This window comes from Aulostomus chinensis, chromosome 8 (genome assembly GCF_037954235.1).
Source record: "Aulostomus chinensis isolate RoL2024-O1b breed Wild chromosome 8, RoL_Achi_v1.0, whole genome shotgun sequence".
Taxonomy (NCBI): Eukaryota; Metazoa; Chordata; class Actinopteri; order Syngnathiformes; family Aulostomidae; genus Aulostomus; species Aulostomus chinensis.
In genome coordinates, this window is record NC_141327.1 from 30,181,829 (window position 1) to 30,208,888 (window position 27,060).

The following is a 27,060-nucleotide window of genomic DNA, read 5'->3' on the forward strand; positions in this document are numbered from 1 at the left end:
CACCGGGTTCCGGGCGTCCAATCAGCACGCGAGGCCGGCGCTGAAACTCCCGCCCACCGCCATGTTAGGCGTGTCACGTGACCAAGGAAAACTTTGGGCCAGAAAGTCGGAGTTGGCGGCCATTGCTGCAGGAAAGTACTTCCACTACTGCGTTTTTAAGAAGAAATTCGTAATTAGACATGAGTTTGTGTTGCTCATATTTTATTAAAATTCTTAAACTATAAAACAAAATACAGCTGTAAGTTGCGGGGTTTTTTGTTGGCATGAAAGTGAACCAACAGTTTTTGATCAGATCAGTCTCAGCAGAGGGCCCGTTCAGTTCTCACTTCAAATGAACAGCAAACTCAGATTAAGTCATTCATTAAATACAGAGACGGGAAGTACAAATACTTTGTTCCAGCTTCTGAGGCCCATTTCTCAGGTATTTGTATTTTAGTGACTCCAAATTTTTCCGACAGCTTTTTACTTGGTACCAAACCGGCCCGTGGGTCTGGATGTGAAAGACAAGCGCTGCCTTGTTTTATCACTCTTCTCAGACGGACATCAGAACTTCTACGTAATGAAATTATGTACTTTTACCACTTCTGCTCAAATGGATAAAATTAACAAATGAGTGTAAAAGTTGCCTTTGATGCCTTTCACTTTTAACTGCTGACAGAAAATCAACTTTCAAGTAGAGAAGAAGCGATGAGGTAGAAGTGACACCTGGACTCAGGTGTCACTTCTACCTGCGTACGGAACTCCTGTGGAGCCCAAAGCGCCTGTCAGAGTGAAGGATTTCAACTCTGCTTCATAAACTGGGTGTTAGAACTTGTGGTTGTAGGAACCTGAGTGGCAGGAAAATGAGAAAAAGGGGAAAATTCAGTTCAAATGTTCAGTCTCATTTCCTCCCCGTGTCCATGGAAACGGTCGCCGGGCAAAGTGGGTGATTGATCATAAGTATCAAGATATCAGACGGACGGAGTCATTGTTGTTGTGAGGGGTTTTGAGGTCTAATCCCAAATTGCCAGAGTATTTTCTTAATACTAAGCCTGTAAATCCAGGGATCAAGCAGTCTAAAGAGGTGTGTGTGTGTGTGTGTGTGTGTGTGTGTGTGTGCGCGCGCGCGCGCGGTGCGCTGGAGGAGGTGAGGGTTAAGTTTGGAGAGCGTTCTCGGTGTGGTTGGCTCTCATTAAAAGCATGATGCATAAACTCCCAGGTTGTCAGTCTCCAGCCGGCCTCTGCAGACGCTCCACTTTACAGAACCCCCCCCCCCTAAATCTTCCATGCAGACGGAGATGAGGGCAAAGTGTCCCCTTTAAACCCACTGACAGCAGTGTCTTTGCTGCAGCCTGAGAGAAAGCTGCAGCTCAGCAGGCAGCGAGGACGAGATGCAGGAGGACAGTTGGACCAGGACATGTGGTGGTCTTGTGGATCCAGAAGCTTTGGGACTCACAGGTAACAGCAGAAATGGCTTTGTTTTCCTGTTCAGAGAATGTGGTTGAAAGCAGCCAAACATTTTTGGTGTCATGGCAGTTGGAGGCTGAGCTTCCTCTTGAGCGGTGGTGCTGATGTGAAATATCAGACAATTCTGAAACGCAGAGATTTAAATGTGGAGATAAAGAACAGCTATCTGGACCCAGCAGGTCCACACAAACCGAGTACCTGACAAACGTGAAGGCGAAGCTTGCGTCAATCATCCGACACCTTCTTCTTCTGAGACATTGGAGGTGACGTAGCCTGATTATGTAACGCCTCCACAAATGCTACAGAACTGCCTGCAGAGGGGCATAAACTCATGACTCCGGCTGCAAAATCCTCACTAACTTGAAATGCAGATGGAAAAAACGAGGCCAGTGGCGAGAGCTGGTACCGGCATCAACGTTCCGTACCGGTTCCTCACTGATGCCTTTTATCTGTAAAATCAAATTTAAGAACAAGAGAGCGACATTACAGGTGTTAGGTTCCGGCGCCCAGCCCACGTGGACGCCATTTGCAGGTTTTGGCCATTTTTCCACGATACTGTTCTCGGTCCAGTTTCCTCGTCAGACGTTGAGGGAGCCACGTGGCCAACACAAGATTTATGGACTCTTGTTTTGGAACGAAAGAGAAACTTTCAAACTTACGAGTTTGCCAAACTTTGACTGTAAACTTTGTCTCGTACAGAAAATATCAACACCAGTTAGAAAAAAAAGTATCAGGTTTGTCCTGGTTTCCATCACCGGCATCGGCACACACTCCCAACTTAACATCAAAGAACAACATAAGAGATGTACTCCTCAGGTACTTGTACTGAAGGACGAGGTATTCATCAGTACTCAGTAGCACTGCAGCAATTTTGGTCGCAGCTATAAAACGATCAAATTTTGACACCAACAACAGGATGTACATGAGTCACACAATGAATCTTTATCATTCAAAACAACTGTTTGAAATGTCTCTGATTACAAGCGATTTCATTTAAATACAGAAACTACAAGAACAGAGAAATAATAATAGAATAAAAGTAAATACAGAGTAATAAAGAGCTCAGAGCCCTCAGGCGAACAACAGGAAGTTACAGCTTCAACAATCGGAAGGTTAACAAACCCTGTTCAGACCAAAGGGTGAAAAATAGGAATAAATGTGGAAGTATTCTAAACGTTAGTTATTAACATGTTACATGAGGGAAGGGGACAGCAGTCCAGACGCGTGATGCGTCTGTCGGTATTTACCTGTAACCTTTGTCTGGAACGGATGCAGGTGAGCAAAACGAACACGTATGGTCCACAATACAAGTTTCAGCAAGTATGAAGGTGTAAATGTGTTAGAAAAAGGGTTTTGTTGATCATTTCATCCATTCATCCGTCCATCCATCCATTTTCTATACCGTTTATCCATTAAGGGTCGCGAGGGAGGGGGGTGGAGCCTATCCCATTTTCTCACCACCTCCATTGTGGCTCTGTTGTTGTTGTTGTTGTTGTTTTCTTCACAAAATATCCACTCATAAGTAGATCTAGTGTAGTAAAGGGTCAGGTTATCCTACCATTTACATGGTGATGATGTCAGCTCAGTGAGGTCAGCGCAGGTCAAGGTGCTGTGAGAATTTAGGACACTTGACAATTCCAATGCTCCTCTAGTGGGAGGGGTTTACACTCCCAGGGACTCACGTAAAGGCCTGACACTGGTGTTGCGCTGTTGTGTGACCCCCAGTTCCCTTTCTGTTAGGTCAGAGGTTCTTCTGGCCTCTTCGAGACCAATATTCTGCCTTTGAAGGAAGATTCCTCAAAAGTGGACCTGTAAGTACTGAACTGTTCTTGTCTTTTGAGTGTGTGATCTTCAAAATCTGGTCATCTGGTGGTGAGAAAGGAACCATGATGGAATATTGAACTGAAACCTGCAACAGCTGATGAGAGCAAGCGGACCAGGAAGCGTCTGTGGCTGGATCATACGAATGCTAGCCTGCAGCAGTAGCTACGCCATAGCTAGTAGCTTTGATCCAAACACAAATGAAATACCAGAATCCTCCTCCAACTAAAGTTCTCTTTGAAACCAAACTGCAAACGTCCTCTGACTGTATTTTCTGTAAAAACACAGACACAAACTGGACGGCGTCTGAGTTAAAGGAGTTTTTCTTTGATCCGCTGAGGTCTCAGACTGGCTTTCTGCTGATCAATCAACTGATATACACAACACACACACACACACACACACACACACACACACACACACTGGACAGGGACACCAGCTGTCAGGGGCGTACCATACCTACCTTAGTGGGGGTGGGTGCTCCATCAGGTGATGATTCTTCCTGGTTCTTGTGTACAATGACAGGAGTCCAGTTATCAAGCCAGACGAGCTCTGCTGCTCCGGTCCTGCTGGCTCTGTGACAGTGGGAGAGCTCTCTGATGGCTCCCCCAGTTGTCCTGGATGGTTCTCTGTGCTGTACATGTCAGTCAGGTGTGATGATGGGGTGTGTGTGTGTGTGTGTGTGTGTGTGTGTGTGTGTGTGTGTGTGTGTGTGTGTGTGTGTGTGTGTGTGTGTGTGTGTAAACAGGAAGTGAGAAGTTGCTCATCGTTCAGGGTCAACATACAGTACGAACCACTGCAGGTCCTTGCAGCAACTCGGGGGGGGGGGGGGCGTAGCTGTCAGTCACAACCCCTTTGGCCCCGCCTCTCTCATTAGGAAGACAAACTGTGAAAGAGTAGGGAGGGGCAGTGACAAGGAGGGAGAAATCAGACACCAGAACCATGAGACCAACTGACCCCATCCAGCACCCATCACCCCCCCACACACAGAGGTGTGTGTGTGTGAAGGGACTTATTCAGATGTGTGTGTGTGTGTGCGTGTGTGAAGGGAATTATTCAGATGTGTGTGTGTGTGTGTGTGTGTGTGTGTGTGTGTTTGTGTGTGAAGGGAATTATTCAGATGTGTGTGTGTTGGAGGGTAACTTCCAATCCTTTTAGGATTATGCCCCCCCCCCCCATTCTCTGGCTCTGTTCTTCGCTCTTTCACTCCGCTGCCCCTCAGGCAATCACGTTAAAACTTGCATGGCCGGCGCTCATTCAGATATCTCTAACAATGCGTAGCAGCAGTAACCATGTGAGCGCTGGCCCGACCCACAGGAATGCACCGATTCGTCCCTTGTCACCCTCCCAGGAGGAAAAAAGAAAAATATTTGAAGGCAATAGAGGAAAAAAAAATCGACTGGACATCACAATGATAAAAATAATAAACAATAATCTTAAATTATATTTCATCATAAATAAGTTTTAAAAAATATTTTCAGGTGTATTTTCTCATTTATTGAGTTTAAATGTGTCTCAAATAGAAAAAAAAGCTTCTCACTGGCTCCAGTCGATGCCCCAACGCTGATGTGTCGATCCAGACGGGTCAGATTTGACCCCCAGGTCAAGACAGAGCGCCTGGAACCCCAGACTGAAGGCCTGTGTGAGCCCCGGGCTTCAGGGAGGTTTCATCAGTCCAGCCCCCCTCCATGGGATTCCCCCCAGACTCAGACCAGCAACTTTTATTGGGTCCTGTTATTGGTGACATTTGTCAGCTGGAACACATAAAAAAACCATGAGGCAGATTTTCACCAAACATGGTGGAGTGGCGCCGTACGGGCCAAAGACCCGCCCAGGTCCGCGCCTCATGTCAGCAGGGCCTCGCTGTTGAGTTGGTGACACTCACAGGACGTTAAGACTGAGGCTTCTGTCATGAACATGCAGCGTAAACACACTCCAGTAAAACACACTCCAGCAAAACACACTCCAGCAAAATACACTCCAGTAAAACACACTCCAGTAAAATACACTCCAGCAAAACACACTCCAGTAAAAGACACTCCAGTAAAACACACTCCAGTAAAACACACTCCAGCAAAACACACTCCAGTAAAATACACTCCAGCAAAACACACTCCAGTAAAACACTCCAGCAAAACACACTCCAGTAAAAGACACTCCAGTAAAACACACTCCAGTAAAACACACTCCAGCAAAACACACTCCAGTAAAATACACTCCAGCAAAACACACTCCAGTAAAACACTCCAGCAAAACACACTCCAGTAAAAGACACTCCAGTAAAACACACTCCAGTAAAACACACTCCAGCAAAACACACTCCAGCAAAATACACTCCAGTAAAACACACTCCAGCAAAACACACTCCAGCAAAATACACTCCAGTAAAACACACTCCAGCAAAACACACTCCAGTAAAACACACTCCAGCAAAACACACTCCAGCAAAACACACTCCAGCAAAATACACTCCAGCAAAATACACTCCAGTAAAACACACTCCAGTAAAACACACTCCAGTAAAACACACTCCAGCAAAACACACTCCAGCAAAATACACTCCAGTAAAACACACTCCAGCAAAACACACTCCAGCAAAATACACTCCAGTAAAACACACTCCAGTAAAATACACTCCAGCAAAACACACTCCAGTAAAAGACACTCCAGTAAAACACACTCCAGTAAAACACACTCCAGCAAAACACACTCCAGTAAAATACACTCCAGCAAAACACACTCCAGTAAAACACTCCAGCAAAACACACTCCAGTAAAAGACACTCCAGTAAAACACACTCCAGTAAAACACACTCCAGCAAAACACACTCCAGTAAAATACACTCCAGCAAAACACACTCCAGTAAAACACTCCAGCAAAACACACTCCAGTAAAAGACACTCCAGTAAAACACACTCCAGTAAAACACACTCCAGCAAAACACACTCCAGCAAAATACACTCCAGTAAAACACACTCCAGCAAAACACACTCCAGCAAAATACACTCCAGTAAAACACACTCCAGCAAAACACACTCCAGTAAAACACACTCCAGCAAAACACACTCCAGCAAAACACACTCCAGCAAAATACACTCCAGCAAAATACACTCCAGTAAAACACACTCCAGTAAAACACACTCCAGTAAAACACACTCCAGCAAAACACACTCCAGCAAAATACACTCCAGTAAAACACACTCCAGCAAAACACACTCCAGCAAAATACACTCCAGTAAAACACACTCCAGCAAAACACGCTCCAGTAAAACACACTCCAGCAAAACACGCTCCAGCAAAACACACTCCAGCAAAATACACTCCAGCAAAATACACTCCAGTAAAACACACTCCAGCAAAATACACTCCAGTAAAACACACTACAGTAAAACACACTCCAGCAAAACACACTCCAGTAAAACACACTCCAGCAAAACACACTCCAGCAAAATACACTCCAGTAAAACACACTCCAGAAAAATACACTCCAGTAAAACACACTCCAGCAAAATACCCTTCAGTAAAATACACTCCAGCAAAACACACTCCAGCAAAATACACTTCAGTAAAATACACTCCAGTAAAATACACTCCAGCAAAACACACTCCAGCAAAACACACTCCAGCAAAATACACTCCAGTAAAATACACTCCAGCAAAATACACTCCTGTAAAATACACTCCAATAAAACACACTCCAGCAAAACACACTCCAGCAAAATACACTCCAGTAAAACACACTCCAGCAAAACACACTCCAGCAAAATACACTCCAGTAAAACACACTCCAGCAAAATACACTCCAGTAAAACACACTCCAGCAAAATACACTCCAGTAAAACACACTCCAGCAAAACACACTCCAGTAAAACACACTCCAGCAAAATACACTCCAGTAAAACACACTCCAGCAAAACACACTCCAGCAAAACACACTCCAGTAAAACACACTCCAGTAAAACACACTCCAGTAAAATACACTCCAGCAAAATACACTTCAGTAAAATACACTCCAGCAAAATACACTCCAGTAAAACACACTCCAGCAAAACACACTCCAGTAAAACACACTCCAGCAAAATACACTTCAGTAAAATACACTCCAGCAAAATACACTCCAGTAAAACACACTCCAGCAAAACACACTCCAGTAAAACACACTCCAGCAAAATACACTCCAGTAAAACACACTCCAGCAAAACACACTCCAGCAAAACACACTCCAGCAAAACACACTCCAGTAAAACACACTCCAGTAAAATACACTCCAGCAAAATACACTCCAGCAAAATACACTCCAGCAAAATACACTCCAGCAAAATACACTTCAGTAAAATACACTCCAGTAAAATACACTCCAGCAAAACACACTCCAGTAAAATACACTCCAGCAAAATACACTCCAGCAAAATACACTCCAGTAAAATACTCCCGTAAAATACACTCCAATGAAACACACTCCAGTAAAACACACTCCAGTAAAATACACTCCAGCAAATGCACTCCAGTAAAACACACTCCAGCAAAACACACTCCAGCAAAATACACTCCAGCAAAACACACTCCAGTAAAACACACTCCAGTAAAACACACTCCAATAAAACCCACTCCAGCAAAACACACTCCAGTAAAACACACTCCAGCAAAATACACCCCAGGAAAATACACTCCAGCAAATACACTCCAGTAAAACACACTACAGTAAAATACACTCCAGCAAAACACACTCCAGCAAAATACACTCCAGCAAAACACACTCCAGTAAAACACACTCCAGTAAAACCCACTCCAATAAAACCCACTCCAGCAAAACGCACTCCAGTAAAACACACTCCAGCAAAATACACTCCAGTAAAACACACTCCAGCAAAATACACCCCAGGAAAATACACCCCAGCAAAATACACTCCAGCAAATACACTCCAGTAAAACACACTACAGTAAAATACACTCCAGCAAAACACACTCCAGTAAAACACACTCCAGTAAAACACACTCCTGCAAAATACACCCCAGCAAAATACACTCCCGTAAAATACACTCCAGCAAAATACACTCGCGTAAAATACACTCCAATAAAACACACTCCAGCAAAACACACTCCAGTAAAACACACTCCAGTAAAACACACTCCAGTAAAACACACTCCAGCAAAATACACTCCAGCAAAATACACCCCAGTAAAACACACTCCAGTAAAACACACTCCAGCAAAATACACTCCAGCAAAATACACCCCAGCAAAATACACTCCAGCAAATACACTCCAGTAAAACACACTACAGTAAAATACACTCCAGCAAAACACACTCCAGTAAAACACACTCCAGTAAAATACACTCCAGCAAAACACACTCCAGCAAAATACACTCCAGCAAAACACACTCCAGCAAAATACACTCCAGCAAATACACTCCAGTAAAACACACTCCAGTAAAATACACTCCAGCAAATACACTCCAGTAAAACACACTCCAGTAAAACACACTCCAGCAAAATACACTCCAGCAAATACACTCCAGCAAATACACTCCAGTAAAACACACTACAGTAATTTTCAATCAGGTTGGGATGAGAACTGTGCTGTGCTAGTTGTCACTCTTTGTCGTGTGAACAAACCCTGTTTGCAGGTGAGTTTTTGTCGGACCTCCACCAGCATGCACAGGTCCAATCTGGTCAGCTGTCTTCAGTTCAGAGGATTTTTGTAATTTAACGTGGCAGGTTAATATTAAAGGTAGTGCCATGACCATCGCCTCAGATTAAAACTAAATATTTTACATTTACATTTCATTTTTTACAGAGAACCTGAAACCTTTTTAAATGAGAGGAGAAGAAAAACTCTAATTCTAATTAATACATTTAGTGCTTCTACCACAAAAAGGGGGGGGGGGGCAGAAACAAGTTCCCCCTCCCTGAAATGGCGCCCGGTCTTATCTCCAGGTCCAGTCCACTAGCGGCGGCATGAGTTTGCTCCATCGTCAGAGTCGACCATTTGAGAGGATTCTGGCGGTGCAGCTAATCAATCTGCAGCAGCACCGAGCTGCCAGAGGACCTGTAACAAAGCTCTCAGCACCTCAGTCCCGGAGTTAAGCCCCTGCACAGGATTACATATTGATTTTGAACGTCTAAAAAAGCTTATCATATAAAACTCCGCATGCTACAAAAGTAGTGGAGTCTATGCATGAATCCGTCTTTTAGAGCGATGCATCAGCTTTCAAATACAGGGACCCGAGCGTGAACCCAGACAGAAATAAGTGGGAGTTGATGTTTATTTGTCGGCTTAAGGTTCATTTCATGTGACTTTAATAGTTTATTTTTCACTTTGTCGCTGTTTTTTTGTTCAACATTTTTTCAGCCGTCTCAGACGCTTCCATGAATTCTGATCTCATCTTCTTTCACCCTAACGAGCGTTAAATGAAACGCAGGAGAATGAAACTAATTTCTCACTAAAGAATCCTTTCAGGCACAACAGTAAAAAGCAGGTATTCAGATTCTGGTTCCGAGCGCCTTGGTGACCCACGTGCGTGTGTCAATTTCAGTGACCTGTTCCTACCTTCACTGGCGCCCACTAGTGGCCACAAATACCTCAAATGGTGACAGAATTTTAATCCAATTCCACCTTGGGGGCCGCTCCTAATGCTGTTCTGTGCCCAGGCGCGCTAGCGTACGTCTACGATCAGACTAGCAGGTGGTGGTTGGTTGGCTAACTGCTAGTAAACACAGTGTAGAAGAAGAGTACGCCTGCGTCATCAACCAACAACATTTGTCGGTGACTTGGCTGTTGAAGTAGAAGAAGTTAGACGATGGAGTCGACCTCGCCAATCTTCCTGCACACGGCGGGTTGGAGGAAGAGACGCCGCCGCTGAATTCAGTAGCTGCCACAGATTCCATCCCTGTGACTCGTCAGTTCATCAGGAGAAGTTTGAGGGCACGTTTGACCCTCCACCCAAACTCCCTAAAACAAACAGCAGGGAGGAAACAAAAGCAGTGTGTCCTTGATCCAAGAGGCAACGCGCCGCCGCCGCCGCCGCCACCGCCGTCCTCCATCAATAATCCCCATTTAATAATCAGGAGATTAACTGATATCAGGTGTGCTGATGACTGCCGGCGGAAACAACTGAGGATGATGATGATGATGATGGGTGGAGGGAGGAGAGTGAGCGACACACGGCTGCCCCTCCCCCTGCAAACATAAAACTAATTAGAATTGATTTATTATAGATCAGGTACCTTATCAGGTGTGGGAGGGAATTACCATGCTGAGCCAAAGGGCTGCTGCAGGTCGCTGCTGAATGGTAAATCAATGTGACTTGACTGCAGCGCATCCTAACGAGAGCGCCACACAACACCGCGCCTCTACAAGCGTTTACATCATAAACCACAGCGTCATTCAGTAAAGGTGCGTGGATCTCCGGGGGCCTGGGAGGAGTTTGATCCGGCAGCACCTGGTGGCGTCCTCTCAGGGAGCCCACTGCTCTCCTCCTTCTTCTTCTGTTTGTGGGCGGCTGGCGCCGGTTCAGCAGCTCGTCCAAACCTCCCCGGCACCGGCTCCTTCTCTCTCCCTGGTTAACGTCAAAAACTTCATCAATATGTTAATGACTTAATCTTTAAACACTTACGAAACCATTAATAAACATTGATTTGAACACTTGCCACAGTGACTCACATTAATCCAGTGCAAATAGCTGAGGGGGTGTGTGTGTGTGTGTGGGGGGGGGGGGGGGGGGGGGGTACCTATAGACACCAGTAACTGATCAGGCTCTCTGTGGGAGTGACGACACGAGGCGGGATCGCCCTTTACGTCTTCTGCTGTGGAGTTCAACAAACTTTGAAATGGAAGAACATCCTAAATGTTGGTGAAGGATCCGGAGACGCCGCTTTAGCACAGCAGCAGATGGAGCTTCTCTCCTCCTGCAGTGCAGAGCTCCGGACCTCCACCCAACAGCTAATTGCTAGGTAGCTCAGTGGCGGGTCAGATACGTACCTGGAACTACCTGGGCTGTCTCAGTCTCTCCTTGCGTCTGTGTGGACTAACAGAAATGAAACAGTTTCATCCACATTTACATGAGCAAACTGGCTGGACTGATGCTGCACCGAGTCCAGGACAGCAGCCAAACCTTCAGGAACAACCCCCAAGCTAGACGTCATTTCCTCCCGCCATGCGAATCTAACATCAAGGCCGGACGGTGCACTTCAGCGTGTGTACTAATGTTTAGCTAGCTTCAAGCTAGGTAGACATGGCTGGCTCTTTCTGCTCTGTGGAGTCACAGAGAGGTGAAACCTGCACCTGTCAGAGAGAACTTGAAAGGCAAAACGTGTTTTTGGGGGGCAAAGTTTCACTTTAAGCATTCATTTCCTGATTTAGTGGGAAGAAAAAAACCAATGCTGGAACATTTGGAGTGTTTTTACTGAGTTTTGCTGGTGATGTTTAGTATTTCATGACATTTATGTTCCACAACTACAAACATTCAAATCAGGGAAAAGAAAGACTGTGGACTTTAACCGTATTTAACCGTATTGGGCGACTGGCGGGCAGATGTAGGCCGGTCCAGTCAGCCCTCTGAACCGTGACCCCGAGGAACAAACCCACCGCCGTTGGTGGAAACAAGGCGCTTATTCTGCGGAGGATTTGTACCCGAAGGTCTTTGTACGAAGCCTCCATAACCAAATAAGATTAAGATCTCAATCTGAGCCGGCGCTACATTAAAAAGATAAGACTAATGAGAGTGGCCTGCCCGCACCACGCTGACATCTCTTCATCTGCTGATTTAAACCTGGATGCTTCCTAGAATAAAGGAAGAAACGTGTATTTGTTGCGCTTCCTCCTTTATGCTCCAGTTTGTTGTCCAGATTAAAGATCAGATAATCCAGATTATGCTGTATACACATTTGCAGGTTGCTACACTTTTGAAGAACGATATTTCTTTTCAGATAAATGCATCATCAGTGCAAAGATTTAGAGCAGTTGTTGTATTTGCTGACATCCAGCTTGTCCTTACAGTGGTTTCGCTCCCTGCTGCTGTGAATATGTGAGGGTTAAACCTTCGCACACAGCTAAAATCTCCCAGAAGCCCCGCAGACATGGATTTAAAGACCTTGTTGTGTTGATATAGTACATTTTTTTCCTGTTTGCTTTAGATAACAAATCTTTGGTTGACCCCGAGGGTTAGGGGAGCATTACAAATTAATCCCAGTTTTAATAAGTCTGTCTTAAGCCTGGGATCTTTACTCGAAAAGAAAGACAGAAAAAGGGGGAGGGAGAGAAGAAAGGGATCGGAGTGGAAAAGAAATATATTAAACCCTGTGATCACAGGCAGCTTTTCTTGTTTGTTATCCCTCCGTTTTACCTTTAATCCAATACTTGCTAATCCAATTTGTCTTTCGGGCTCCGACCCTAACTTCTCCTCATTTTACGGCCTCCTCTTGAATGTGCCAGAGCCTCCAGAATCGGCTCCTCTCTTCACAGCCTGCTGAAGGCAACTTTGCATCTCTAAAAATAAACGTGTAAAGGAAATAGGTGTGTGTTCCCCTGGTGCAAGAATAAAAAGTAAGAGGTTGTTCTAGAAGTTGTAGCTTGAGCCTGAATATGCATGAAGAGCTATAATCAGATCTTGGGCAGTCACCCACTGAAGGGGAATATTGGGGAACACAAAAGGATTGATTTAATTACTTGGAGTGGGCCTGTGCTCCGGAGCCGCCTGGCTGGGAGGGAGTGAAAAGGCCGGCCGTATCCTTGTGCTATTTTTGTGAGGGTGGGGGTGCAGTTGCAGATGGTGGGGGCACAGAGGTAGACTAGCTTCTTAAGTCACCAAAACTAATCCTGAGAATAAAGCTCTCCTGATTGAAAGGACCTGCATTGATTGCAAAAAAAAGAAAGAAAGAAAGAAAGCAGGGACATAGAGCGTTCTCTGTTTAACGTCAATCTGGCCGACATTCATCCGCGCAGTCACCTTCCTCTGGTAAATGGTGGCCGTCCTATAACGTGCAATCTTTATTTTAATGCCTCTTCATTGATATTCTTGCCCGGAGATCCAGTTGAACCTGGTTGAACGGAGGCCACTTTGATGCCGAGGAAGACCACAACAGAAAGTCTGTTACATAACTGTTTGCTCTTTTTTAAAAAACCTAACAACCGTGTGGGCTGCTCTGCCTGATGTGGTTTTCAATGGTTGGGGCAGAGACGAGCAGAGATCAAAGCTTTTTTGTTTTGTTTTTTATTTCTTGTCTCTGTCCACTTCAGGGGCGGCGAAATGAAGGTTGTGGTCAACATTGACAAACCCAACAGGGTCCAGGCAACTTTAAACAAAAAATCCTTGTTTTTTTGGTCTAAATGGGTTCAAGACGCAGACCAGTTTTGCGATCTTGAACAGGAGAATAATTACAGATGTGCGCTCATTTTCTTTATTTGAGGACGATCATCCCTCCCGCAGCCTTGGTCTTTATCTGAAGACAGATTCAAGGGTCTTTAGAGGAAAACAAAGCACTTGACATATTTGAAGGAGGCGTAGATGTGAGCTCACCTGATAGATCCCTGAGAGGTGTTTTCATCAAAAGAGCCCCTTTTACGACGTGGACTCAGTCAATAGGGCCGGCCGAGTGGATTCTAGTGCCTTGTGCTCAACAGGCAGCGGTGACAACAAACCCTTAATCATCTCATGACAAAAGCCAAAAGGCATCATCCTATTAAGCAGTGAGCTTGGCTGCTAATATGAGCTACAGCCCTGGAACCTTTCATAGGCACTGTGCTATTAAAGTGCTTCTGAGCCGGCCAGCGGGAACCGCGGCCCATTCACCTTTCATCTGGCGGGCTGTTGTTTGGCCGCTATAGTGGAGGCCGGCTCGAGATGCTAGTGATCTCATTACAGCGGTTGTGAGAAACAGCCTCCAAATTTGAGCATCTCCCTTCTCTTTCTCTCCGCTGCTTTTCTATTTCCCACCCTGCGATTCTTCCTGCGTCAAAGGCTTCGCCCTTGCGTGGCCATAAATTGATTATTACTTCAGGTTCACAAATATGCCATTTTCCTTAAAATTTACTCATCCTCGCCCCCCGTAGCATGCGCTTTCTTATCTTTTCTCCTCAGGGAGGTGCACTGAATGGGCAGCCAGGTTGAAAAGCGAAGAGGCCCCCGGCATCACAAAAAAACGTTCAGATTTCTCATTTAGTTGTCTTTATGCTGCTAGCGCCATGTGGTCCTTGAAGGTGTTGAAAACATGGGAAGCACCGGAGGGATCAGAGCAATCTGATTAGCATTCGCTCAGAATTGGAGTGGCCCGGCTGTATGGCGAGTCCTCTGTCGGGCCCAAGACGGCCGCCGCCGCCACCACAGCACCCTCTGCCTCTTTGTGCCTTTGTGTTCTTTCAAGATTTTTTTGTCATGTCAGGCTGCTTTTCTGGGCAGGACGTTGCCAAGAGGATCATGGGAAAAGACAATATCATCACCCTCCGGGACTTTGACAGCAGCTGCCCAAGTTCTTGAAGGAAAAATTAAAAAACCGTTAGGTTGCAAAGATAAACATGAACATCTTTTCCCCCTGACAGAAATAGTTTCCTCTCAGTTCTGCTCGGTGGACTTGTGGCTGGAATGCTTCTGACAGCTTTGCTCAGACTGGGTGAGATGACGTCGGTGTGAACCGTGCTTTCTTTTCCTTCTCTCTGTAACTGAGGCAGTCAGTGTGTCGCATGAACTCGGCGATACCTCAGTAATGATGCAATAAAACAAAGATTAAAATAAAGTGTTACTTCTGGTTCAGTTTTAATCTTGAATTGTGTTTAAAAGGGGGTCCAGGTCTCAGGTGCTGTAGGCACCGCTGACACCGCTAACCAGGGGCTGCAAGCTTTAGCACAATGCTGCTCCTCCTGATGTGGCCCAGCAGCCAGCGAGCCCAACCCACCCCAGCTAACGGCTCATTAAAACTATCAAATACATGATGGCCAGGAATGATGTACATGATGAGAGCGCCAATAGTAAAATGTCCTTTAGTCTTAACAGTCAGTTATTCATACATTGAAAGTTGTATTTTTTTTAAATAGTGAAATTAATTAGGTGATGGGGCTGCCTGGTGGAGCAGAGGTCCTCACTGTGGCCCCCATCAAGAAGGTTGTGGGTGGAGCCCCGGCTGCAGCACGGGGTCTTTCTGTGTGAGTCTCCATGTTCTCCCTGTTCCTGCTGGGTTCTCTCTGGTACTCCAGCTTCCTCCACAGTCCAAAGACATCAAGAGGGACCAGGTTAATCCAGACTCTAAATTGACCGTAGGCGTGGCTGGGAGAGCCAATGGTTGTCTGTCTCTATGTGTTGGCCCTGCCATGGACTGGTGACCTGTCCAGGGGGAAGGCTGCTGGGATAGGCTCCACCCCCACCACCCTGAGCAGGAGAAGAGGGGGAAGATGGAGGGAGGGAGGGAGGGAGGGATGGATGGATGATGGACAGATGGATGATGGATGGATGCTGGTTGGATGGTTGGATGATGGTTGAATGGATGGATGATGGTTGGATGATGGATGGATGGATGATGGTTGGATGATGGTTGAATGGATGGATGATGGTTGGATGATGGTTGGATGATGGATGGATGGATGATGGTTGGATGATGGATGATGATGGTTGGATGATGGATGATGATGGTTGGATGGATGGATGATGGTTGGATGGATGGATGATGGTTGGATGATGGATGGATGATGGTTGGATGGATGATGGTTGGATGATGGTTGAATGGATGGATGATGGTTGGATGGATGGATGATGGTTGGATGATGGATGGATGGTTGGATGATGGATGGATGATGGTTGGATGATGGATGGATGATGTTGGATGATGGTTGTATGGATGGATGATGGTTGTATGGATGGATGATGGTTGGATGATGGATGGATGGATGATGGTTGGATGATGGATGATGGATGGATGATAGATGGATGATGGATGGATGATGGATGATGGATGGATGATAAATGGATGATGGTTGGATGATAGATGGATGGATGATAGATGGATGATGGTTGGATGATGGTTGAATGGATGGATGATGGTTGAATGGATGGATGAATGGATGGATGATGGTTGGATGATGGTTGAATGGATGGATGAATGGATGGATGATGGTTGGATGATGGATGATGGATGGATGATAGATGGATGATGGTTGGATGATAGATGGATGATGGTTGGATGATGGTTGAATGGATGGATGATGGTAGAATGGATGGATGAATGGATGGACGATAGATGGATGATGGAGGGATGATGGTTGGATGATAGATGGATGATGGTTGAATGGATGATAGATGGATAATGGATGATAGATGGATGGATGATGGTTGGATGATAGATGGATGATGGTTGAATGGATGATGGATGATGGTTGGATGATGGATGGATGATGGTTGGATGATAGATGGATGATGGTTGGATGATGGATGGATGATGGTTGGATGATGGATGATGGATGGATGATGGATGGATGATGGATGGATGATGGTTGGATGATGGTTGGATGATAGATGGATGATGGATGGATGATGGATGGATGATAGATGGTTGATGGATGGATGACAGATGGATGATGGATGGATGATAGATGGATGATGGATGGATGATGGTTGGATGATGGTTGGATGATAGATGGATGATGGTTGGATGATGGATGGATGATGGTTGGATGATTGATGGATGGATGATGGATGGATGATGTTTGGATGATGGATGATGGATGGATGATGGTTGGATGATGGATGGATGATGGATGGATGATGGTTGGATGATTGATGGATGATGGATGGATGATGGATGATGGATGGATGATAGATGGATGATGGATGATGGATGGATGATGGATGGATGATGGTTGGATGATGGATGGATGATGGATGATGGATGATGGATGGATGATGGATGGATGATGGTTGGATGATGGATGATGGATGGATGATGGATGGATGATGGATGATGGATGGATGATGGATGGATGATGGATGATGGATTGATGATGGATGATGGATGGATGATGGATGGATGATGGATGGATGATGGTTGGATGATGGATGGATGATGGATGGATGATGGTTGGATGATGGATGGATGATGGTTGGATGATGGATGGATGATGGTTGGATGATGGATGATGGATGGATGATGGATGATGGTTGGATGATGGATGGATGATGGTTGGATGATGGATGATGGATGGATGATGGATGGATGATGGATGGATGATGGTTGGATGATGGATGATGGATGGATCATGGATGGATGATGGATGATGGATGGATGATGGATGGATGATGGATGATGGATGGATAATGGATGATGGATGGATGATGGATGGATGATGGTTGGATGATGGATGGATGATGGATGGATGATGGTTGGATGATGGATGGATGATGGTTGGATGATGGATGATGGATGGATGATGGATGATGGATGGATGATGGATGGATGATGGATGGATGATGGTTGGATGATGGATGATGGATGATGGTTGGATGATGGATGGTGGATGATAGATGGATGATGGATGGATGATGGTTGGATGATGGATGATGGATGGATGATGGATGATAGATGGATGATGGATGGATGATGGATGATGGTTGGATGATGGATGGATGATGGATGATGGTTGGATGATGGATGATGGATGGATGATGGATGATGGATGGATGATGGTTGGATGATGGATGATGGATGGATGATGGATGGATGATGGATGATGGATGGATGATGGATGGATGATAGATGATAGATGATAGATGGATGATGGATGGATGATGGATGATGGTTGGATGATGGATGATGGATGATGGTTGGATGATGGATGATGGATGATGGATGGATGATGGATGATGGTTGGATGATGGATGATGGATGGATGATGGATGGATGATGGTTGGATGATGGATGATGGATGGATGATGGATGGATGATGGATGGATGGAGGGAACAAATCATAGTGTGATGTGTTTCCACCAGTCTGGGTGTGACGCTGGTAAACGACTCTCTTTAAATTTTTGAAGTTAACTTGAGAATCTGAAGGGTTCATCATTACGCCGCCGCACTTCACCCAAATACTTGTTTTGTCTTTCAAGCACTCGCTAATACACATCTTTACTTTGATTAGTCGTGTGTGTGTGTGTGTGTGTGTGTGTGTGTGTGTGTGTGTGTGTGTGAGTCACAGGGAAGAACTGATTTTGCAGATTTTTAGAGTTTTGACTGTAATGTGATCCAAATTCAATCACAATTCAGGTGAACCATGATGTAAAAATGAAGTTAAGTTGACTGTGAATTACACACACACATGCACACACACATGCACACACACATGCACACTCACATGCACACTCACACACTCACGTTTGGCCATAGAACAGTTACCTTCAGAAACTGGAGTCACACAGTCAGATCTTTGCGTCCACATGTCACGAAACTTTGTCACGTGACGCACGAGTCAGTCATCACAGCTCGTTGTTGTGGTTCTGCCGTCTCGGTCTCTCTATGTTCTGTGTTTGGTTTCCATCTGGACTTTTGCCCGTTTCTGTTTCTCAGAACAGTAGAACCGGGCCGATCGATCCCTCAATCGATTTTTGTTGTTTGCTAATAACTGCTTCAGTGTGGCTCCTGTTCCTTGGCAGCCGCCCAGATTAAAGTCAGGCATGAGAGGCAGCGTGAGGAGAGCCAGCAAATCCAAAACACTTCAAAATTTGTCATTAGTGTGGCGCTACAGTCTTTCATTACTGGGTTTATCAGAGCAACCAGCCATAAGGCGCAGGTTCATGCACCCTTGAGCACAAAGACTCAAGTTGTTCTACATTTACAAAATCATTTAACTTCTTTAATTATTCTTTAAATTACAATTGCAAATAAAGGCGCTGCCTGCGGCGGTTATGCATGGCCTGCAAAAAGAGCAACATTTTTAATGATTACTTTCCACATCGTACCAAACTAATCTCCCATGGACAAAAATGAATGGAAAAGGAAAGATTTTCTCTGCCATTCTCCGTTAATGGAGGGTGCATCGGTCATCGGGCGAGTGACTGTTCTGGACCAGATGTTGCAGAACTAACCAACAATTAGGCTGAAAGTAGAAAAGGAGCAGGGGCGGGGAGGTTGGAATAAATTAATTGCTAATTTCTGCGTCTTTGATGGAATTAGGCCCACTTCTTTCCCCCTATGTGTTCTATATGAATGTCCATGCGTTAAATGTTTTCTTCTCTCGCCTCCCCCTCTCGCTCTTTGCTTCCCTGACGGTTAAGGGCCACCCAGAGGAGAGCGAGTGATGCAAAACCGAGGAGTAATCCCTCTGTTTATCTCGGCTTCGAGGCCCGGCCCCAACCTCTGCCTCTATTATCCTGAGGATTTAAGGCAAACTTTCATTTATTGGCCAGCCTGCGTTGTCTATCGGGCTCCTGAGCTCAGGATGCCCCCTCCCCGAGCCTCTGTCCCAGAGTGAGCGGATTTGCATAGAGCAACAATGCATGTTGCCGGGGCAGTGGCCAGTCAGCGGCGGGATCGGCCCACTCAGAAGCACAGTTTGCTCAGGGAGCACATGGCGATAGAAGAATGTGGGTTTCGGGGGGGAAGGAGCAGCACCTGCGTGGCGTGGCGGCCAGGTCTCGCCACGCAGCTGAAAACAGCAGATGTACGGCAATCTGGACCCCCCACCTCCAACCCCTACCCCTCCCACCCCTGAATCAAACCGTGGAGGAAGTACTTGGCCAACAGTGCACAAAAAGACTGCGAGAGAAGGGCGGGGCTTCTGGGAACACCTGCTGAACCGGTTCACCTGCCACGGTTTAAGTGAGTGGCCGGTCCTGGAGAGAAGATGGCCACCACACTCGGCGGTTTGGAGGAATGCACAAATACACATGAAAGTTTTAGGATTTTGAATCTCTAAACCAGATCAAACAGGAGCGTGAGGGCCTGCGGGACACAGGTGCCGTCAGAACGCCGTGCTGGATGAAACACGGTGCCGGTGAGCGACGCCCTGCTGCCTCCTCAGATCCCCGCCAGCATCACACCCTCAGAGAACAATGATGCGAAAGTGACGTCACAAGTCGTATCGACATCAGTCAAAATAAGAGCAATTAGATATTTTATCTCCGTGTTCACGCAGCCCTGGTGAAGGGTCAAGTGTGTGTGTGTGTGAGTGTGTGTGTGTGAGTGTGTGTGAGTGTGTGTGAGTGTGTGTGTGAGTGTGTGTGTGTGAGTGTGTGCGTGAGTGTGTGTGTGTGTGAGTGTGTGTGTGAGTGTGTGTGAGTGTGTGTGTGAGTGTGTGTGTGAGTGTGTGTGAGTGTGTGTGTGTGAGTGTGTGCGTGAGTGTGTGTGTGTGTGAGTGTGTGTGTGAGTGTGTGTGAGTGTGTGTGAGTGTGTGTGTGAGTGTGTGTGAGTGTGTATGAGTGTGTGTGTGTGTGAGTGTGTGTGTGAGTGTGTGTGAGTGTGTGTGAGTGTGTGTGTGTGTGTGTGTGAGTGTGTGTGTGTGTGAGTGTGAGTGTGTGTGAGTGTGTGCGTGAGTGTGTGTGTGTGTGTGTGTGAGTGTGAGCGTGAGTGTGTGTTTGAGTGTGAGTGTGTGTGTGTGAGTGTGAGCGTGCGTGTGTGTGAGTGTGAGCGTGAGTGTGAGTGTGTGTGTTTGAGTGTGAGTGTGTGTGTGTGTGTGTGTGTGTGTGTGTGTGTGTGTGTGTTAGGGAGAGAGCGAGAGAGAGAGAGCGCTCATCAGGCTGGTGACCATATGTTCCTCAGGTTTCTTTCATGAGGCTGATGACTCGACGCTCCTCAGGACGAGTGTTGACGGAGCTGCAGGGGGATGCGGTGCTAAGTGGCGGCCTGCAGGGAACCGAAAGCCCCTTCAGGTAAATAAGACCACCCACCCCACCTGCTCCACACACACACACACAAAGAAAATAAAAAGCCTGTGCTCCAGATCCAGCACTCCTCTCGACTAGAGCCGTCTGGAATGTGTTTCCACCTTTGAACATTTACAGGCAAACCTGTTACGAACCTCCTGAGTGGCCATTTGGCGACGTCGCACATCTTTCGTCTCCAGGTGTGGAGCGCTGAAGGGCATCAGAACGGCGCCTTCGGTTTCTTTGACTCACAAGTCAGATGATTCAAATCCCAGCTCATGTAACAGATTTTAGTGATCATTTTCAATTCCCATTTTCTAATTCATCCAAAACAATTGGGCCAAATACAGGAATTCATATGTCAACGGCATCTCTGGACATCTGGCAGATTAGTCAGTTGTAAAATTATGATATTCATTAAAGACCGATAAAGACGCACCAGTTCTCGTCTTTCCAGAGACTCCTGACAGCCTCTGAAGGCCTCCGTCAGTCTTTCCTGGTGGATATCGTGTTAATATCTGTTGACAGTCGGCTCTCCTCTGCATAATTGGCTCCTCCCCCCATTAGCGCCGGCTGTGTTTGGCTCCCCGGGGTACGTGTTAGAACAAATTTGAGGAGTGTCATATTGCACGCATCTCAACAGGGCCAACAGGGTTGGACTCACATTAGCGTAATGAATCAATCTGCTGGCTAATAGGGCGGGGGGGGGGGGGCTTCAGCTGGTATGGCTGATGATAAAAGTCATAGAAACCGCAAATATTCCAAATTAAAAGAAAGAACAAAGGGAATTTTAATTTCTCTCCATGTTTCTACTCCCTTTGTGTGTGAGGAGCTTTTAAAAGTGGCGTCTTGTGATGTGAAGAACAAACATGAGCACTAAACTCTGGAGGTCTCACTCAGTGATGCCGAGTCATCAGTGAGATTTGAAGTGCCTACAAGAAACTGTAAATGTGTGGAACTGCAAGAGACAAAAAAACATTTTGCTTCAAAAATGTAACAAAAATAACGACAGAAGAAATCTAATTATCCTTTATGATCGTTCAGTGAGGAGAGAAAGGGAGTGACTGATAGAACAAATGAAATCTAATTCACATAAGAGAAGGGTTTGTGTGTGTGTGTGTGTGTGTGTGTGTGTGTGTGTGTGTGTGTGTGTGTGTGTGTGTGTGTGTGTGTGTGCACGCTGCTCTTTCTCTCCTCCGGCTGCTTCTTCCCCTAAGTCATTAAAGACTAAAGGAAATCACAGCTATTTGAGCGAGGGGGCGGAGCTTAGAAGCGGATGACCTCCTTCTGCTGAAATCACAACACTTACTACAACTGATTGATTGATTGATAGATCAATCGGCTACAAACATCCTGAAGACACGATCGATCAGAGTTTGTATCCTCATCTTTACTGATATAATTGAGCTGGACGAAGGAGGACAGAGCAGGGAGAGAAGTAGTTAATGATCGTTGCTATGAGCCTGCAGGGGCTGATCAGCCCCCTCTGATCAGTGTTAATAGCTCATCAATACCAGCTGATCAATGAACACACAGCGGTCTGAACTCATGAATGAAACCTGAGTGAAGGAGCTGTTGAGTCTAACCGTGCTGTTCCCCGCCAGTGAAGGTGAGTTGGGACAGAGCCTCTTAACTCATCAACTAAGCACCACATTTTGGTTGCAGGTGAGCAAGGAAGCCAGCGAGATATTGTGTGTATTTATACACACACAATACTACACTCTGCTGCCTCTCCCCCATAGGTGCTCCTCACGTGCTGCTCTGGGGTCAGCGCATGATGAAATGACTCATCGTAATAAAAGTGAGGAGATGCCACCTTCTTTTTAAAAACTAAAACCTAAAATTAAATTTATTGGAAGTTAGACTTGAATGACTCCAAGCACCAGGGGTTAATATTAATGACGAACAATCTGAGAAAATGATGTGGGTCAGAGGTTACAGTCCAACAAAGACCAGGGTTTCTCTCCAGCAACAAACAGGAGAGAGCAAAGAGCTGCTGCATCACCAGAAATATCAAGATGCTTTTATTCTGAAAAGCCCAACCCCCACCCCACCCCCAATCAAACCAAACCAAACCAGTGGTGCTGTTTTTATCTGCAGATTCTCAGACAATGCCTGGAGGATCCCGTAGCCTAATCCCCCCCCCCCACACACACACACACACACCCTTCCCTCCCGTCTCTTTATCCCACTGTTGAAGAATGCTTGAAAGGGCGACACCGAGGGGGGGGGGGGGGGTTAAAGGAGAAAAACAATGAAAACAAAAACATGAATGAACACGAACATCAATAAAACATTTATTTAATAAGAAATGATAAAATAACTTAATCTTACTTTTCAACCAGATTAAAGTAGGAATGTGTGTCATCCTTCATCATAAATGGACTCAGTTTTATAGAGCACTTTTCTACCTTAGCAGCACTCCAAGCTCTTCACAGTGTCGTCTCATTCACCCGTTCACTCACTGATGGTGGAGCTGCCATGCAAGGCGCCAGCCTACTCATCAGGAGCAATTATGGGTTCAGTATCTTGCTCAAGGACACTTGGACATGGTCACCGGGGTCGGGGATCGAACCAGCGACCCTTTGGTTGCTAGACGGCCACTCTACCCCTGAGCCATGCCGCCCACGAACCATAAACCATCTACTGATATTATCTGAACTCTTTTATCAATCACATTTAATTTTTTTCTTTTTCATTTTGCCCTTTTTTAGTTTTAAAAACTTTAATTATAAAATATCTCGTGACTGTTTTGAATGGTGCTAAATTAATAAAGTTCTAATCATAATTAGGGCCTGAGCCCAGAGGTACTATTATGTTTGCTCGTTATTATTATTTATTATTATTGTTGTTGGTGACTCACTCAAATATCATGGCTGTTAATTCTGTTATTGAAGCTGAACAAACGCTCAACTGAGCTGCTAGAAACAAATCCTGCTGCTGGGTAAAAGTCCGCAGGTTCGATCCCTCGGCATTGGTACATCCAGCAGCTCTTCTTCTCAGAACGAGCTCATATGGAGAGAAGCTCAGTACAGAAACTGTTGCTGCTGTTTTGTGAAAAGTAAAATACAGATAGCTCATCTTCTCCGTCACCTGTCACTCACCTGCCACTCCCCTGTCACTTACCTGTCACTCCCCTGTCACTCACCTGCCACTCACCTGTCACTCCCCTGCCACTCCCCTTTCACTCACCTGCCACTCACCTATCACTCACCTGCCACTTACCTGCCACTCACCTGTCACTAACCTGCCACTCCCCTGTCACTCACCTGCCACTCCCCTGTCACTCACCTGTCACTCACCTGCCACTCCCTTGTCACTCACCTGCCACTCCCCTGCCACTCACCTGTCACTCACCTGCCACTCCCCTGTCACTCCCTTGTCACTCCCCTGCCACTCCTCTGTCACTCACCTGTCACTCACCTGTCACTCACCTGCCACTCCCTTGTCACTCACCTGCCACTCCCCTGCCACTCCCCTGTCACTCACCTGCCACTCCCCTGTCACTCACCTGTCACTCACCTGCCACTCCCTTGTCACTCACCTGCCACTCCCCTGCCACTCACCTGTCACTCACCTGCCACTCCCCTGTCACTCCCTTGTCACTCACCTGCCACTCCCCTGCCACTCACCTGTCACTCACCTGCCACTCCTCTGTCACTCCTTTGTCACTCACCTGCCACTCACCTATCACTCACCTGCCACTCACCTATCACTCACCTGCCACTTACCTGCCACTCACCTGTCACTAACCTGCCACTCCCCTGTCACTCACCTGTCACTCACCTGCCACTCCCCTGTCACTCACCTGTCACTCACCTGCCACTCCCTTGTCACTCACCTGCCACTCCCCTGCCACTCACCTGTCACTCACCTGCCACTCCCCTGTCACTCCCTTGTCACTCCCCTGCCACTCCTCTGTCACTCCCCTGTCACTCACCTGCCACTCCCCTGCCACTCCTCTGTCACTCCTCTGTCACTCACCTGCCACTCCCCTGCCACTCCTCTGTCACTCCTTTGTCACTCCCCTGTCACTCACCTGCCACTCCCCTGCCACTCCTCTGTCACTCCTTTGTCACTCCCCTGTCACTCACCTGCCACTCCTCTGTCACTCCTCTGTCACTCACCTGCCACTCTCCTTCTTCAAGAACACTGATGAAGAGCATTTTCAAACAGTGAAAGTTGCAGCATCAGCGTGGCGCTGGTGAGCCTCTCTGGGGGTTTGGACGGTGTTATGGGTGAAACACTTCAGTCCTCCCGTCCCAGGGAACCATTATACCAGTTATCCCATCAAAGTTGAGTAAAAACACCATTCTTGTGCCTTTAAGCTCTTGCATAGCAGGTCAATAAGAGCCTGCCTCTGCTTACAAGGCTGGGCCCGGTGTAATCTCGCTGAAGTTACATTAATTAAATGGTAAGCTCCTTCAGCAATACGGTCCTAAAAGAACTTGGCTGATAATATACTTAAAGCATTTGCAGGCTGTTTGTTTCAAAGCCAGCAGATATTCAGCCATGCGGCTCACGTACGGCGGCTTAAAACCTTCAGCTGGAGCCACAATGAGCGCGCGGCGGCTGGCACGGAGACTGAAATTCAACTTATCAAAGGAAAACATATTTGTCTCAACATGCTTGATTTGCACATTAAGACTCACAGTTTTGGTCCTGAAAATGGAGAACTTCCACACAACTACGAGACGGAGAAGAAGAAGAGGAAGACAAAGAAGAAGAAGAAGAAGAAGAAGGTTCTTTAAGTGTTTGGGTCGTGATGTCATCAGGGATGTCAGGGGTTGATCCAATCATTTCTCTATCAAGATTTGGACGTGTTTGGATCAAATCAAGACGTCTTCTTAGCTGAGCTTTTGATTCACATTCATTTTACTCATGACATTTGTTTATTCTAGGCCTTCCTTTTGTATTTATTTAGGAAGTTTATTATTTCCTACCTTCATTTTAAATTATCCCATTTTCTATTTTGGTTCTTAGCTTTTATCCGTACTTTAGCTTTTCCCTCTTTCTATCATCTTTTATCATGAGGATCTCCAGTGTTTCCTCCGGGGGAGCGTCGGCTCTCTGCTCCCGGTGCAGAGGCTCTCTCGCTTTCCTGGCTGGTTCGTCTGTACTCAGCCTCTCCTCCTCAGCTGGATGTCCACTATTCTATGTGTGTGTGTGTGTGTGTGTGTGTGTGTGAGTGTGTGTGCATGTGTGAGAAACAGTGGGGGGGGTGAGTGGGTATGAGGGAATGCTTTAATTTTTTGTCTCTGTACAGCACTTTGAGTCACGTGTCTGAAAATAAAGTTTGATTGATTGACTGATTGATTGAAGTGTGGAGGAACACGTTGGGGTTCTTTACTGTGACGTACAACTGAAAAATTAAAGGAAAGTACCCGAAAAATCAAGCACCAAATACATCTTTTGAAAAAAAATGTAAATTATGTGATTTTTATAAAGAAAATAAAGTTGAGAAAACAGGGAACTCAGCCTCAAATGTGTTTTTAACTCTTTTGGTACCTAAAATATTAAAACACCAGAACAACCCACCGTGGAACCACAGCTCTTTTAGCGCCGCGCTGCATTTCTCCAGGTTCATAATGATGCAGATTTAAACATAAACAAGAAGTTCAAGAGCTTTAAATAATTCTATAATAATGTAGGCTGGAATACATTTTTTACATCTTATATCTAAAGTTTTTATTAAACGACGTCTTCTGATCCACGACGGTTCCACCACTTCTGCAGGTTTTCCTCTTCTTCTGTTCAAACTCATCATCCCAGATGCAGGCCAGTTAAGTACTCCTGCCTCGCTCTGAAGGCCTTGGAGATGGTGTTGCCTAGCAACAGGAGGATCCGGGGTTGTGCCACACTTCTCAGCTGGTGACATCAGGGGTCTTGTTCAGGGTCTGACCCCTCAGAGTCCCAGCACAACCATACATGTCACTCGGGTCTCCTGCGCCAT

General features: G+C 46.1%; 1 long non-coding RNA gene across 1 annotated transcript; it reads left to right on the plus strand.

Moving 5' to 3' along the window:
• Positions 1-1,389: 1,389 nt before the first annotated feature.
• Positions 1,390-27,060, plus strand: LOC147258053 (uncharacterized). Its single transcript, XR_015117501.1, has 4 exons — positions 1,390-1,437; positions 3,187-3,257; positions 21,004-21,113; positions 26,844-27,060. It is a non-coding gene; the product is annotated as an uncharacterized LOC147258053 (long non-coding RNA).